Raw genomic sequence first — 14,397 nt, forward strand, 5'->3', positions numbered from 1 at the left:
CAAAATACAAATCTAATCATTCACACACACACTCACATACACATACTCCTGGCTTAAAAGCCTTCAATGGCTCCCCATATGTCCTGTGATCATGATATAAATATTTAACATGGCCTAAAAGGCCCTTTGGGGTTTATCCCCAGCCCAGCTCTCCAGCCCCAGCTTATGCCAGCTCTCCTGAGTTTCAGCTTCCTGACCTTAATTTCTAAGAAGCTGCCTACTCCCTCCCTCCATAAGGTCTTTGCACAGACTCTCTTTCTTCTGGATGTAAAACTCTTTTTTGCCCCTACCCTTTGATGTTGGACTCCTGGAAAGTTCTTATTGTTCATCCAGAATACAGTCCTGACTCTTCAACCTCAGAGAACTCTTCCCTGGGCCAGCTCAGGAGTGAACCAAAGATCCTTTGTTTGACACTGCTGCACACTACCTACCAGTAAACAAGTAGGTCCTTGAGAACAGGATCTCTGTCTAATTTTCCACTTCATCTTTGTATAGCATTCTCCATGCCTAACATGATGCCAAGCACATAGTATGTGCTCAATAAATACTTGTTGAACAAGGATTAAATGGAATAAAGTGGTATAGCACATTCAGTCAACCATTTCCTAAATAACTGATAAGTAACATTATATTATGTAATCAAAATAAAACTTAAAAAAATGGTTGAGATAATACCAAAAAGATACAGAGCTTTACTGGGCCATAAACATTTGATGAATCACCAAATTTTGCCACATTACTAATGGTATCTATGTCAGGCTCTGCATCATATGATGCATGGATGGACTAGGTTGGGCAGTGATGTGGAGTGGGCACATGCTCTGGACAGCTGAGTCTCTGCTATGATAAGGGTGGCCCTGAGTAGGACCTCATCCAGATTCACAGGTTGTGTGCAAATTGGAGAAATAAGCTGTGTGAAAGGCCTTTCTCTTTTACCCCCAAGTAACTGTCCACCTGAAAAATCCTTAAACATGGGGGTATGGGTCTCAAACCATTGATGGAGAAAGAGGCTGCATGGGAACTTGCCCTCACAGTTCAGAAACCCCCTCAGCAAACAGCTTTGAGGGTGTTAAGCTGAGCGAAATAAGTCAGAAAGAAAGGACAGATACCATATGTTTGCATGTATAGGAGGATTAAGAGGAACTTAACAGAGAACCATGGGGGAGAAGAAGGGAAAAAATAGTGGGGGAGAGGCAGGGAAGTAAACCATGAGAGACTCTTGAATGCTGAGAACACACAGAGGGCTGATGGGGGTGGGGAGGAGGGGAAGGGGGGTGATGGGCATGGAGGAGGGCACTTGTGGAGATGAGCACTGGGTGTTATATGGAAACCAACTTGACAATAAACTATTAAAAATTTTAAAAAATGGTAAATGGGAAAATTGAAAAGGGGAAATTGACAGGAATGATGAGAAATTATATTGTTCTGGAGGATCTCAGTTTTCAAAACATCAAGTTTTTCCTAAAGAAGGGGGTGTTTTTCCTTCCTTAATGGTTCTCCCAGTCATTGGATCACCAAGATGTATATATTCCCACTTCCCGTCTAATTCATGTGACACAACCACAGGAAGCAGGGGGTGGGGAAACAGGCTGTGTTTTGTGGGAAAGAATGGTGTCTGGGAGGTGCTTAAAATCTAGGCAAGACCTTTATGTAGTAACCCTACAAGGATGGTCAGAAAGGAGTGGAGAAAAATAGGATGAATGACATGGCGTGTAACATTTACCTCCACTTCCCCCCAAGCCCTCCAAATTCCATTTTATTCTATTCCTTGTAAGAATAAAATTTTAGGGGTCAGAAGCCATGGATGTAAGCCTCTAATCTGCCACAGACAATCTTGTGATGTAGGCATGTCATTTACTCTCTCTGATTCACATTTTTTTTCATTGGCAAATAGTGGGCACAACCCAACTGGCAAATAAAGATGGACCCAACACAGAATTGTCCAAGAATCAATATCATGTATGTGAAAGCCATGTATGTTTTGCAAAGCTTCTATCTTCACTAGCAAATTTAATTGGAGTTCTCATTCCCCAGACTGTCTTACCATATTTATATTTTTCAAATTAAATTATTTTATTTGTCCATAATTAAAATCAAGTTAATTATAAATATAACAGTAATTAAGGATATTGATTTTTTAGATTAAAAAATAATATCTTATTCAGCTTATTATGATTCTCTTTAGCTCATCTCTTTACTGTATTTAGACACCACAGAGTTATGTGTTTATTCACCTCTGATGAACGAAGATGATTCTCCCAAGGGCCACACCATAAACATTGGGCAGCTATTCTGAAACTCCATACCCTGCCTGTGGGTTCCCTTCCTCTTTCATATGACATTTACTCCAACTTCTTGTAGAACTGTTCTTCCCTGACCCTATTCAGTGGGACCTTGTGGAACAAGAAGGCTTCAGACTATCCCCAGAAGTACATTGCAATTTCTACTCATAGGCCCTAGCTGTTTATGATATGACCTCCAGGAGCTTTCACTGTGGTTGGAAGAGATGTATTAGAGGCTTTCTTTGGGCAGGGGATCAGGGCATCTTGTGTGCAAATCTGTATTTGAGGATCCCAATTCCAGTGAAAAATGTGACTCCTATGGTTGTAACATTACACCCTATGTGGAGAGAGACCCAATGCCCCTGGAATCAGCCCCAAATCCTCACCACCAACAACTCATGGATAGTGTTGAAAGTGTCCACATCTTCCCACAGGTGATTAAAAAAAAAAACTGTGCGAGGCTCTGACCCTACAGTGATGAAGGTGTGTGTGTGTGTGTGTGTGTGTGTGTGTGTGTGTGTGTGTGATGTATTAGAATGTTTGCAGTTTGTCAAGAAATTTTATTGGCATTAGTTATCTTTTGCAAAGTGTTAACTTCCTACTTTGGAGAAAGGACAGTACCAATATTAATTATTGGAGAGCTCCTGTGAATAAATTGTGAAGAGACAATGGAGATGCAGATAGAATTGTATTTTGATTACCCAGCTGCCACAAGTCACACATGTTGAAGGCTAGAAATCTCATTATTTGATCATCTGTATTGATTGAGAAGACTCCTAGTTCAGAGGTGTGAAGGTAGGAGAATCTTTCCTGACTTTGCCATTTCCTGTCCCAAAAATGAACTTTGAATTTGAGGTTGAGCAATCAAACAGTATCTTCTTGCTGGCTAGCATCACCTTCTTGGAAAAGGATTCCACAGTCCACTCACTAGAGAACTCCAAAACATCTGAAGTCTACTGGAACACTCCAATAATCTAAATACAACACACTAGTACTTGTCAAAGTGCTGTAATGGACATAAAGAAGAACTAACTCAATCACCACTTTATGTATGTGAGGAAGCTAAGCTCTCAGCAGGGTTGGAGAGATGCAGAGAGATAAACCCAGTCTCCTGGTCTCCCTTTCTTACTGGACCATGCTAGATCTGCCGAGTTACAGCTATAAAGGGTCACTTCACACTTCTCACAGGGAAGTGTTCACTGCTCTCAGTCTCTAGTCTCTGTAGGTCCCCTTCAGAGTCATATTTCATACTCCTTCTCCTTTCTGTCTCAGTCAGCTTAAACTGCCATTAAAAAGAAATCATAGGCTGAGAGGCTTAAAAAGCATAAATGTATTTACCTACAGTTTTGGAGGCTAGAATTCCAAGACCAAGGAATATGTGAGGTGTCTAGTGAGGGCTCTCTCTTTGGGTTTGCACTCAGCCACCTTCTCATATAGCTTTTTCTCTGTTGGTGTACAGAGGGAGAGAAAGACCTCTTCTCCCTCTTCTTATAAGGCTCCCAAACTTATCAGATTAGGACCTGACCTTCAGACCCCATTTAACCTTAATTACCTCTTAAGAGCCCTATCTCCAAATACAATGACGATGGGGGTTGGGACTTCACTGTATGCCTTTTGCGGGGGGGGGGGGGGGGGGGGGGGGGACAACACAATTCAGTCCATAACATTTTGCATCCTTCTACTCAAGATTCTGATTTCACAACCCTTGAACTGTAACTAGATATTTGAAGAACATCAAATTGTATTAAGACTATCATTTATAGTTTCCAAATACAGCCACAGCAGGACAATTGCTACAACATTTATCCTATAACAAGCAAGGTAGTCACTACACACAACACACCCAATCCAAATTTACTATGTCTGAGTAAAGAGAGTCTTGAGCATCTGTTTTGTGCAAATAAGTGAAACAAATAATTCAGCATGGCATTTCTTAACTTTAACAATGTATAGATATACTGAAGCAAGATTGATGTACTATAAACTTATTTTAAGTGGGACTCAACCCACATTGTTTTTGCCAGTCACCAGGCAGCCAATTAAATGCCAACCAGCCAGTGAGCTGTTTGCTAGACAGAGGCCAGGTAGCCTCATTACCGATAAGGTTAATTTAATCAGTTACTTTTGCTAAGTGCCTGTGAGTCACTCCCAAAATTTAAAGCACAAATACAAAACATGAGTGGAAGCATTTCCTAAGAGGGTGGAATTCCTCATGCCTCTCTCTGCTCACCATTTCCCCTCATCTGGGTCACCTACCTGCCAAATGCCCCTGTCTGCTGACAACCAGCATTGTTTTTATGAGACCTAAGCTTAGGAGCTCAAAACCAGGAACAATGAGATATGCCCTCTTTTGTATATTTGCAAATTGGATACAGCTGCATGTGTTTGTATGCTCCAAGAAGAGTCCTCTGAGCCCGTGACTGGAATGTGTTCTCATGTTGGAAGCTGCAAAAGAAAGAAAAAGGAAGGAGAAAGTTTAACTATAAAGTGGAAAACTGTTCTGTAGCTGGTGGCTTTCAGAGACGGGCAACACGAGGTGCTGTATGTACACAAAGGTGTCAGGGACTCTGCTATCTGCCCAACTGGGAATACCGGAAATGGAGGCTAAACCACTAGGTCTCCTCTTTCCTCTTCTTCATCCCTCACAAACTACAGACTCTCTGACCAATGACTGAAATATGCACGTTATTCTCATGGGTCTCAAGGAAAGCTCAATGTGACAGTAACCATAACATTAAGGCTTTCAGAAACCAAGAACAGTCATTTGAGTGGCCCAGCCAGCATTACGCCTATGGCCTTCTTTCTTCTTCCAGACCAAGGCTGACCCTGACTTTTATGCGATTAAATGGTGATGCTCACAGTGAGGCTCAGGTCCAGGTGTGGATATAACAAGGAGACACTTAGGATGTCTGACTCCATATTACTTCTACTACCCTTTCTTCTGTGACTTATAGCTTAGAAACTTCCACTTAGCCATGCATATAGGCATGTTAATCATTGAAGGAAGCTTGCTGACAGCTAAGATTTGCAAAAACCACTCTTTACCCAAAACCTACCTCATCCAAGAAGATGAATATGTACAGAAACAATAATGATATGTTTAAGATTTAGAGGAATGACATGACCAGAGTCCTGTTCTCAAAGATCAACTGACCAAAGACAGACAAGTTTCAAAACCTGACTTGGACCCTTGTAGGCACCTGGTCATCTGCAGACCTCAGTCACCTCTTGACCTCACCGCCCTCTAACTTCCCCCCTTTCCTAACATAAAAGAAGCTCAAAGTTCATGCTGAGGAGAGACGATTCTTTAGGACAATAGTCCATCATCTCAGTTTTTGAGTCACTTTCCTACCCCAACATCTTGTCCCTCAACTTATTCGCCTGTCATGCAGCAAACAGAATGAGCTAGGACTCAGTTATGTGGATAACGGTATTTAGCAATAAAGACATAATGCATGCAAATGCATTCACTACAGAAAAGTAACAGTATTCATCAATAACCACCCTAATGGCTGCTTTACAAACTTAAATTAGAATGGGATATTTTGAAGTTGTATCCTAGATAAGACCTTTCACTGAAATAAACCACAGATTTAAAATAAAACAGATTGCAGATTTGAGATTAAGGGACAAAGGACTAGAAGAAAAGGTGGAGAGGTATTGTATGATCTAAGGATGGGGTGGTGTCTCTAAGTATGATACCAATCGCAGAGGTCACTACAGTAACAGCTGTGACTGCCCAAAAAATAAAAGCAATCAAATAAAGGGATAAAAAGCCCAAAACAGCAACCCACAAAACAGAACAAAAGTCACTGTCGTGAACAAGTACATCAACAAAACTGAAAGCCAACAACTAATGAAGAAAATATGTCGATAACATAGAAAACAGACAGCATATGCTTACATACACAGAGTAGTTAAAAATCAGTAAGAACCCTGGTGTGATGCCATAACACAACTCTCCTCTTGAGCAGTCGATGTTTAGCCCCCACCTCAGTGCCCACCACCACCCCATGGCTGAATTGATGCGGCTGGACATGAGCTCTTTTTGGTTGTAAACTATGGTTCACCTTAGTGGATGATGATTGAAATGAGTACCACCGATCTCTAAGGACAGTTTAAGGGCTGGTGCAAAGGATAAACTGCTCATTGTTGGAGCAGAGACAACAAGTTAGGAAGGCAGTCCAATGAAAGTAACATCAGCTTTGAAAATGTCTGTACAGGCAATGAATTCCCTTGGGGACTTTGAAATAACACCTGTGGCTTGTGGTTAAAGGGTGGTTTGGGGCTCAGGCATCTGAATGGACAGCACTTAGTGCTGGAGGAAGAGACAAAGTCAGAAGAGGAAGAGAAGTGAAATTCCTAAATGTATTTGTAAAACAATCAGCTCTTAGAAGTGGTGGCAAGGTTCCACCCAAAAAAGTGAAACTTGCTACTGAGGATGATGAGGAGGAGGATCATGATCAAGATCCTGACGAAGGAGTAGGTAGAGGTGGAGAAGGAGAAGTGGGGAGAGAAGAAGAAGCAGAAGAAGAAGGAGGCTAAAGTGGAGGAGAAAGAAGAAGAAAAAGAATAGGAGAGAAAACACTCCAGTGAAGAAACTGATATGAGGTACTCTAGCCAAAAATGCACAAAAATCAAACCAGAAAGGAAAAGACTCAAAACCATGATCATCAAGATCAAAAAGTCAAGAATCCTCAAAACAAAACAAAAAACTAAGAAAAACTTCTAACACATCAAATGGACCTAGTTCTGTAGAAGACATTAAAGCAAAAATGCAAGCAAGTGTGGAAAAGGTGATTCTCTTTCCAAAGAGAAAGCCATGCTCATCAATCATATGAAGAACTACTTCTAGATGACTGGTCTAGAGGCTATTTAAGATCTCTGGCAGTAGAGGAAGTCTCTTTAGGAAAATAGCTTAAATGGTTTGTTAAAATTTTCCATCTCATTTTATTTCTGTTAACACTTTATATCTGGCTATCCTTTTTATAATGCAGAGTGAGAACTTTCCTCACTGTTTCTGATAAATGTGGTCCAGCTTGCATTACCAATAACATATTGTCCAAAATATCTGTTTCATTTTTAAAGGCAGAACTCAACCTTTTGCTTGGTTTTAAATATGTGTGGAATGCTATGGCAGAACATAGTAGTACTGATGGTCAGACAAATTGGAAAACCATAGAGAAACAAAACTATATATGTGAAATAAATTTTAAAAAATCAATGAGAAAAATATAAGCGAGCACCTCAATGGAAAAAATAATAGTCAAAGGAAGGGTGCCTGGGTAGCTCTAGTTAAGTGTCCAACTTCAGCTAAGGTCATGATCTCACAGTTTGTGAGTTCAAACCCCACATTGGGCTGTCTGCTATCAGCACAGAGCCTGCTTTTTTATCCTATCTCCCTCTCTTTCTGCTGCTGCTCTCTCTCAAAAATACATAAACATTAAAAAATTAAAAATTTCCTTAAAAAAATAAACTAATAGTCAAAGGACATGATCAGGCAATTTACAAACCCAGAAACCCAAATGTTTTTTAATATGTCCTTCATAACCAAAAAAAGTGAAAAATGTAAATATGCATAATTTTTCATCGATCAAATCGGCCATTCAAAAAAAGAAATAATGAGACCCAGTTTTGGGGAAAATGTGAGGAACCCCATAAACCAGGTAGGAATGACAGTTGATGCAATTTTTTTCAGGTTGACAATTTGACACCAGGAATCAAAATCCTAAATTTCCATTTTATTTGACATTAGAATTCCAAACTTAACCTAAGGAGATAATTGTGGATAAGTACAAGACGGAAGTTACAACATCCATCAGAGAGAGAAATAATATTGGGTACATAAACTAAGCATACAATGGCGCACTCAGCACTGATTTAAAATTACACTGGGAAGGGGCGCCTGGGTGGCTCAGTTGGTTAAGCGTCTAACTTCATCTCAGGTCATGATCTCACGGTTCGCTGGTTTGAGCCTTGTGTCCGGCTTTGTGTTGACAGCTCAGAGCCTGGAGCCTGCTTCATGGATCTCTCTGCCCTTCCACTGCTTGTGCTCTGTCTCTGATTCTCTCAAAAACAAATAAAACATCAAAAAAATTTTTAATTACATTGGGAAGGTATTCGGTTTTGAGGCAGGTTTCTAAACAGTATGATATAGATGCATAAATATGTAAATAATAGGTACAGAAAAAAAAACTAAAGGAATATAAGTAAATGTCAGTGGTGGCTATCTAGAATGAGATAATAGATGATATTTATTTTGTTCTTTTTGCTTTTCCATAGGTCCTAAATTTTCTTCAGGTAACATGTAACTTTCTATAACAATAAAAAAAACTTGGTTTTTAAAAACAGAATTTTAGAGGAACACCCAAGAGTACAACAGGCTTATGTTTCTCCCACCAAACTAAATGGCTTTCACTTAACTGCTTCCAAAGATCATTCTGCCTCTCTCTCCCCCCAATCTGTATCCAACTCTGTAATAATTTCCTTCACATCATGAAAAAATTATCCAAAACCCCAAGCTCACTCATCCAATTAACTCCCTACCTCTTCCTTACTCAATATTCAATTAACATCGAATCACTTCAAGTCTTGCTATTTTAAAACCTGCTCTGGCTAATCTGTTTTTTTAAACGATCAGCCCTTCTTTCTACTTCCGAGCCTCCAAAAATACCTGAAGACAAGAGAATGTTTGTGGACCAGTCACTCTGGTGTTCTGTGCAGATACTTCACCGACCCTCCAGTGTCCGTTCTCTAGTGTATAATAGGTGTGGAAAACAACTTAGAACTCTCTAACCTATAGCAGGAGTTGTGCCACAGAGAGCAGAGCATGACTGGTATGACATGAAAATACCAGACACGGGCCAACGCACAGATCCTTCTAAAACTGCATCACCACACACGGTTGGGTAGGAGGTACACTATAGCCCAGGCCCTGCTGGGTTGGGCTCCAGACTCTGTCTGCAGACAGCAACTGGTATGATTTTGGACAAGCAGTTCAACTATCCTGGGCATCAGCTACATCGTTTCCAAAACTATGACTTTATTTCTAAGGTGGCATTGAAACTGCTAGACATTTATGTTCTTTTCTCTAGCAAGTCAGTTAACTCTGTGTGATCACAAAATTGCTCTGCAAAGTAGCTTACAGCCCACCATCATTACAGATCTGTTTCTCTTTTTCACTGTGTACACTGAAGATATTCAGCCTATGTTGCAGTTCCAACATTCATTACATCTCATGATAATAGATTGCTTCGGGCATGTTCTTCTGGTTTCTCCATCCTTCATTTTCTGCCATCTTCCATCATCCCTCATTGATTCAGGCTACATCGGAGTCCCTTATTTATCTCTGTAGACTGGGGAATGGCCTTTTATTTTTTTAAGCTGAGGGAAGTTAGTCATTTGAAAGGCTTTAATCTATTACAACTTATTACATATGTTGTTCTTTCAAGGTTAAGAGAAAGGCAGTTAGAAAACAGAAGGGCGAGAATTAGAAGTATCACATAAGTGGCCCAAGAATGGGACTAACTTCTTATAAAGCTGCCAAACACCAATGCTGTGCTCAAACCAAAGCAAAAACAGTCTCCCTGACCCCCTGACCTAAGACAAAATAGATCAACACCAGGGTGCCTGGGTGGCTCAGTCAGTTAAGCGTCTGACTTTGGCTCAGGTCATGATCTCAGAGTTAGTGAGTTCGAGCACCACATTGGGCTCCGTGCTGACACCTTGGAGCCTGGAGCCTGCTTCAGATTCTGTATCTCCGTCTCTCTCTGCTCCTACCCTGTTTGTGCTCTGTCTCTCTCTTAAAAAATAAATAAATGTTTTTTTTAAATTTAAAAAAATAGATCAATACTAACTCCAAACATGGGCAAGGATGTGGAGAAATGGGGTCACTCATACATCACTGGTGAGAAAGCACAATGGCACAGCCACTCTGTAAAAGAGTGAACCGGTGTCTCATAAAAACTACACACGCACTTACCATATGGCCTCACAATTGCACTTGTGGGCATTTATGCCAGAGAAATGGAAACTTATGTTCACACGAAAACCTGTACACAGCTTTATTCACAAAACAGGAACCAACTGAAATGTCCTTCAATGGATGTATGGTTAAAGAAAGCCATGAATATATCAAAGCCATGAAATACCACTCTGTGATAGAAAAGGAACAAACTATTGATAAACACAACTTGGATGGATCTCAAGGGAGTTATGCTTATGCTGCATGAAAAAAACATCTGAAAAGGTTACACCTTTATGATTTCATTTACATGACATTCTTGAAATGACAAAGTTATAGAGATGGATAACAGATTGATGGTTATCAGGATCTTGAGTGGGTGGTGGGGGAGGAGGAGGCTGTAGCCAGAAAAGGTAGCATGAGGGATCCTTGCAAAGAAACTGTCCTGTATCTTCAATGTTGTGATGATCAAATCCACACAGAACTGAATATACACAAGTGAGTGTATGCAAAGCTGGTGAAATCCAAATAAGATCGCTGGGTTGTATTAGTCCCATCAATACCAGCTTCCTGGTTTTGATAATGATTATGCAAGATGTCAAGAGAGAGACAGAGGGAGAGAGATCAATGGTAACAGCACATATGTAGACAATAAAGAACTAGAATCAACCTACAGTATTGTATTTTTCCTATAAAGTCTTCCTACCAAACAGAAATGCAAATCTGTCCTATAGTCCACATTCCCTGAAATTTTAAATTACTCCTAACTTTGGGTGTTCTACTTTGTGGTGGTTGTCATGGTGATGTTTAAAGAAGAGGAGAACCACAAAGTGCTATACAAAGATCCTACTTTCTCTAAGGAGCTAGAATAAGATCTCCTGAGTGTAGCATATGTCTTGCTTCCCCACACACATGGTGTGGTCAGCCTCAGAGGTTACCTGAAAACAGAAATACTGGGCAGTGGACACTTCAGGATCCACCCACAAACTATGAAAGACAAGAGTTGGCGGATAACACCGCATCTTCCTCTCCTGCAGAGGGATGAATCTAAGGTGATCCATCTCTCAAAGGATCCCTAGTGGAAAGAAACCTAATGTTGCCCACGGCACTAATCTGCTTATGACCATGCCTTTTATTGGCTTTTCCTTCTTTCCTGTTTCTCCCTCCCTCACCCTCATTCCATCCCCCAAGCAAACCACTTGAATCCAACTCCTTATCTCAGGGTCTGCTTTCAGAAGGACCCAAATAAAGATATTCACGTTGAGGACACCTGGATGCAGATTGCAATGTCTGGCTCAAACAGCTGATTTTTACTTTCCCTAATCAATACCAACACTTAAAATATATATTTTTTTCAACCCGCTACAAATTTCATAGAGATGTGACAAAATATAATTTGTTTATTTAAGATGGATGACAACACCCTCAGGTAAATATAGTCTTGGCCGTTTGTGAAGCTCCTCTCCTACGTGCTTAGTAACAAATATGAACACTGGCTGTTTAACAACTGACTACAAAGCCTTTTTCATGCAGGTTAGAGTCACTGAAGCGACTTTGCATTCAGCACACACATTTTTAGAAAACTGCCATACTATTTTTGAGATTCGAGAAGAAGACCAAAGAGCATCCTGGGCCCACAAATCCAGTAAGTCCATCAGAAGAGCCGAGGTGTTGGCCAGTCCCCAAGGGGTCATCTAAGTGACTTAGTAAAGTCAACATATAGAAAACTCTGGTCTGAAAATTGTTTTAAAGTGAACGATTCTTTGAGATCCTGAAAACCATGCTAAGTATAAGCCATCTAGACTACTAACCAGCCATAGTCATATTGGTAACACCTTGAAACATCCTTCTCTGAATCTTAGCTGGTATCAAGGCTGCCCTCCAGTGTCATCATTTTCTTTCTTTTTTTTAAATTTTAAGTATTTTTATTTAGAGGCGTCTGGATGGCTTGATTGGTTAAGCATCTGACTTCGGCTCAGGTCATGATCTCATGGTCCATGAGTTGGGGCCCCACATCAGGCTCTGCGCTGATAGCTCGGAGCCTGGAGCCTGGAGCCTGCTTCGAATTCTGTGTCTCCCTCTCTCTCTGCCCCTCCCCTGCTCATGCTGTTTCTCTCTCAAAAATAAACAAATATTAAAAAATAAGTGAATAAAGTTTATTTACTTATTTTGAGAGAGAGAGAGTGAGTGTACACGCAGATGTGAGCAGGGGAAGGGCAGAGGGAGAGGGGAAGAGAGAGGATCATAAGCAGGCTCCGCACTGACAGCATAGAGCCTGACACGCGGGTTCGATCCCATAAACTGTGAGATCACGACCTGAGCCGAAATCAAGAGTCGGATGCTTAACAGCCTGAGCCACCCAGGTGCCCCTGTCACCATTTTCAATGGTTCTGATATAAATATGTTTGTGTCTATGTAGCATCCAGTTCAATAAGCAAGTATCTAAATATACTTTTAAAGGCTTGGGAGATAGAGTAGCTGAAAGAAAAATGGATCAGGACTCTGAACATTTAAAACCCAGCCCTGCCTGCAGCTGCGGAGTGGCATGCAGGAGGAGCAGTTTGGGTCACAGCTCTGGGACTTCCAGGGTCTCTGTTTACTTATCAGCAAAATGAAGGGTTGGGATTAGATGAGAAAGAAAAAGCAAGCTCTTTTCCAGCTGGACACGTCTGTGATTCTAGGCAGTGTTTTTGTTTAGGAGAAATGGGATCTGTTAACAGTATTATTAACCATGCACTGATTCATTTAACAATTACTAAGCATCTTCTACATAGCAAGCACCGTGTAAGGGACAGCAAATGTCACCATGCCTAAGCAGACAGGCCTGCCCCAGCCTTTGCCACAGCTCAGACTCTTACCTTTATACTTCCCATCATCCAGGCTTCCTTTGCTCCAGATTCAATGTCTCAGGAGCCAGTGTCCACCAGGCCATGCTTAGGTCATGTGCTTGTCCCCAGGCTCTCTGACAAAACTGAGAAAGAATGTGGCCTCTGTCAACTTTCATGGAGGCAGGCAGCAGGAAATGGCTGTCACCAGGAATTGCCCACCCACCAAGATGACACACAAAGCAAACTGACCTAGTAGAAAACCAGAGTACTCAAAGGAAGAGGGGGGATTTGAACGTTGGATGACACATGTCCCTCACATCTGCCTCCCTGAGCTTTCTGACACACAACGCACAAATGTGTGTACACATATATGCATCTTGGGGGACAGGGGACCCCTCACCTTCACCCAGCTTTCTCATGATTCCGGCTTAGGCAAGGAGAAGTTAAATCCAAGGGGGTCTCTCACATTAGTGGGCAGATTGCTTCCATTTCATTTTTCCTGGTGTTCTCACATGAGACACGGCCATGAAGAAGGTACACAGGAGTCTGGGAGTACAGACTGGGATCACCTAACTGGCTCTATCTCCCAGTGTATGGTCACCGCCATCTCAGCAGAGAAAATGTTTAGGACAATGTTCAGCACAAGAGAGCCACACAGTGCCTAGGTCACAGGTCACATGGGGAACTTCCCATCATTCCATGGGTAAACATCATTGGTTATGTTGGCCTAAGGTGGAGTGGATTTGACTCTCCTCTGATGACCAAAAGTTGATGGGTCCCAATACCTTCTTAGCATCTGAAATCGTTTCTACCTCTGCCCTTTGTTGCAGATGCTCTCTGACTAACTAATCAGTGTAACTAGAAGGCCAATACCAAAGAAACTTTGACATTAAACCCTCAAGCAATTAAACGTAAAATCCACAGAGATTGCAAAGAACTTAGAATGGCCAAAACAAGTTTGAAAAATATGTCAAAAGTTATCAAACTGGGGGAGAGAGGGCAAGATGGCGGAGAAGTAAGGAGCTCCGTACTTGCACTCGCGCCCATACATCACAAAGAAAAGATCTGAAGCCATTGGAAACCTTACAAAACCTGAGAGATTGGGAGAAAAAAGACGCAGAATCCACTGAGAGAGTCTTCTAATGTGAGTGCGAACCGTGGAAGATAAAATCGGGCCGGGATCGGAGACTCCAGGGTGGGAGGAGATCCCCCTCTACCCTCTACGGGGAGTGAGAGGGGAAAAGGAGAGAGTCCGAAACAGAAAAACCTCCGCACGGGGGAGAAAAACCTCCGTTAGAAAGACCGTACTTGCCAAATACCTGCA

At 41.4% G+C, this 14,397-nt stretch overlaps 1 pseudogene; it reads left to right on the forward strand.

The window, feature by feature from the left end:
* LOC120226521 overlaps positions 1–7,191 on the forward strand; it is a 192,133-nt pseudogene extending 184,942 nt beyond the window's left edge.
* Positions 7,192–14,397: the final 7,206 nt, after the last annotated feature.

The sequence above is a fragment of the Hyaena hyaena genome, unplaced genomic scaffold (genome assembly GCF_003009895.1).
Source record: "Hyaena hyaena isolate Hyena2069 unplaced genomic scaffold, ASM300989v1 scaffold_1728, whole genome shotgun sequence".
NCBI classification, from domain to species: domain Eukaryota; kingdom Metazoa; phylum Chordata; class Mammalia; order Carnivora; family Hyaenidae; genus Hyaena; species Hyaena hyaena.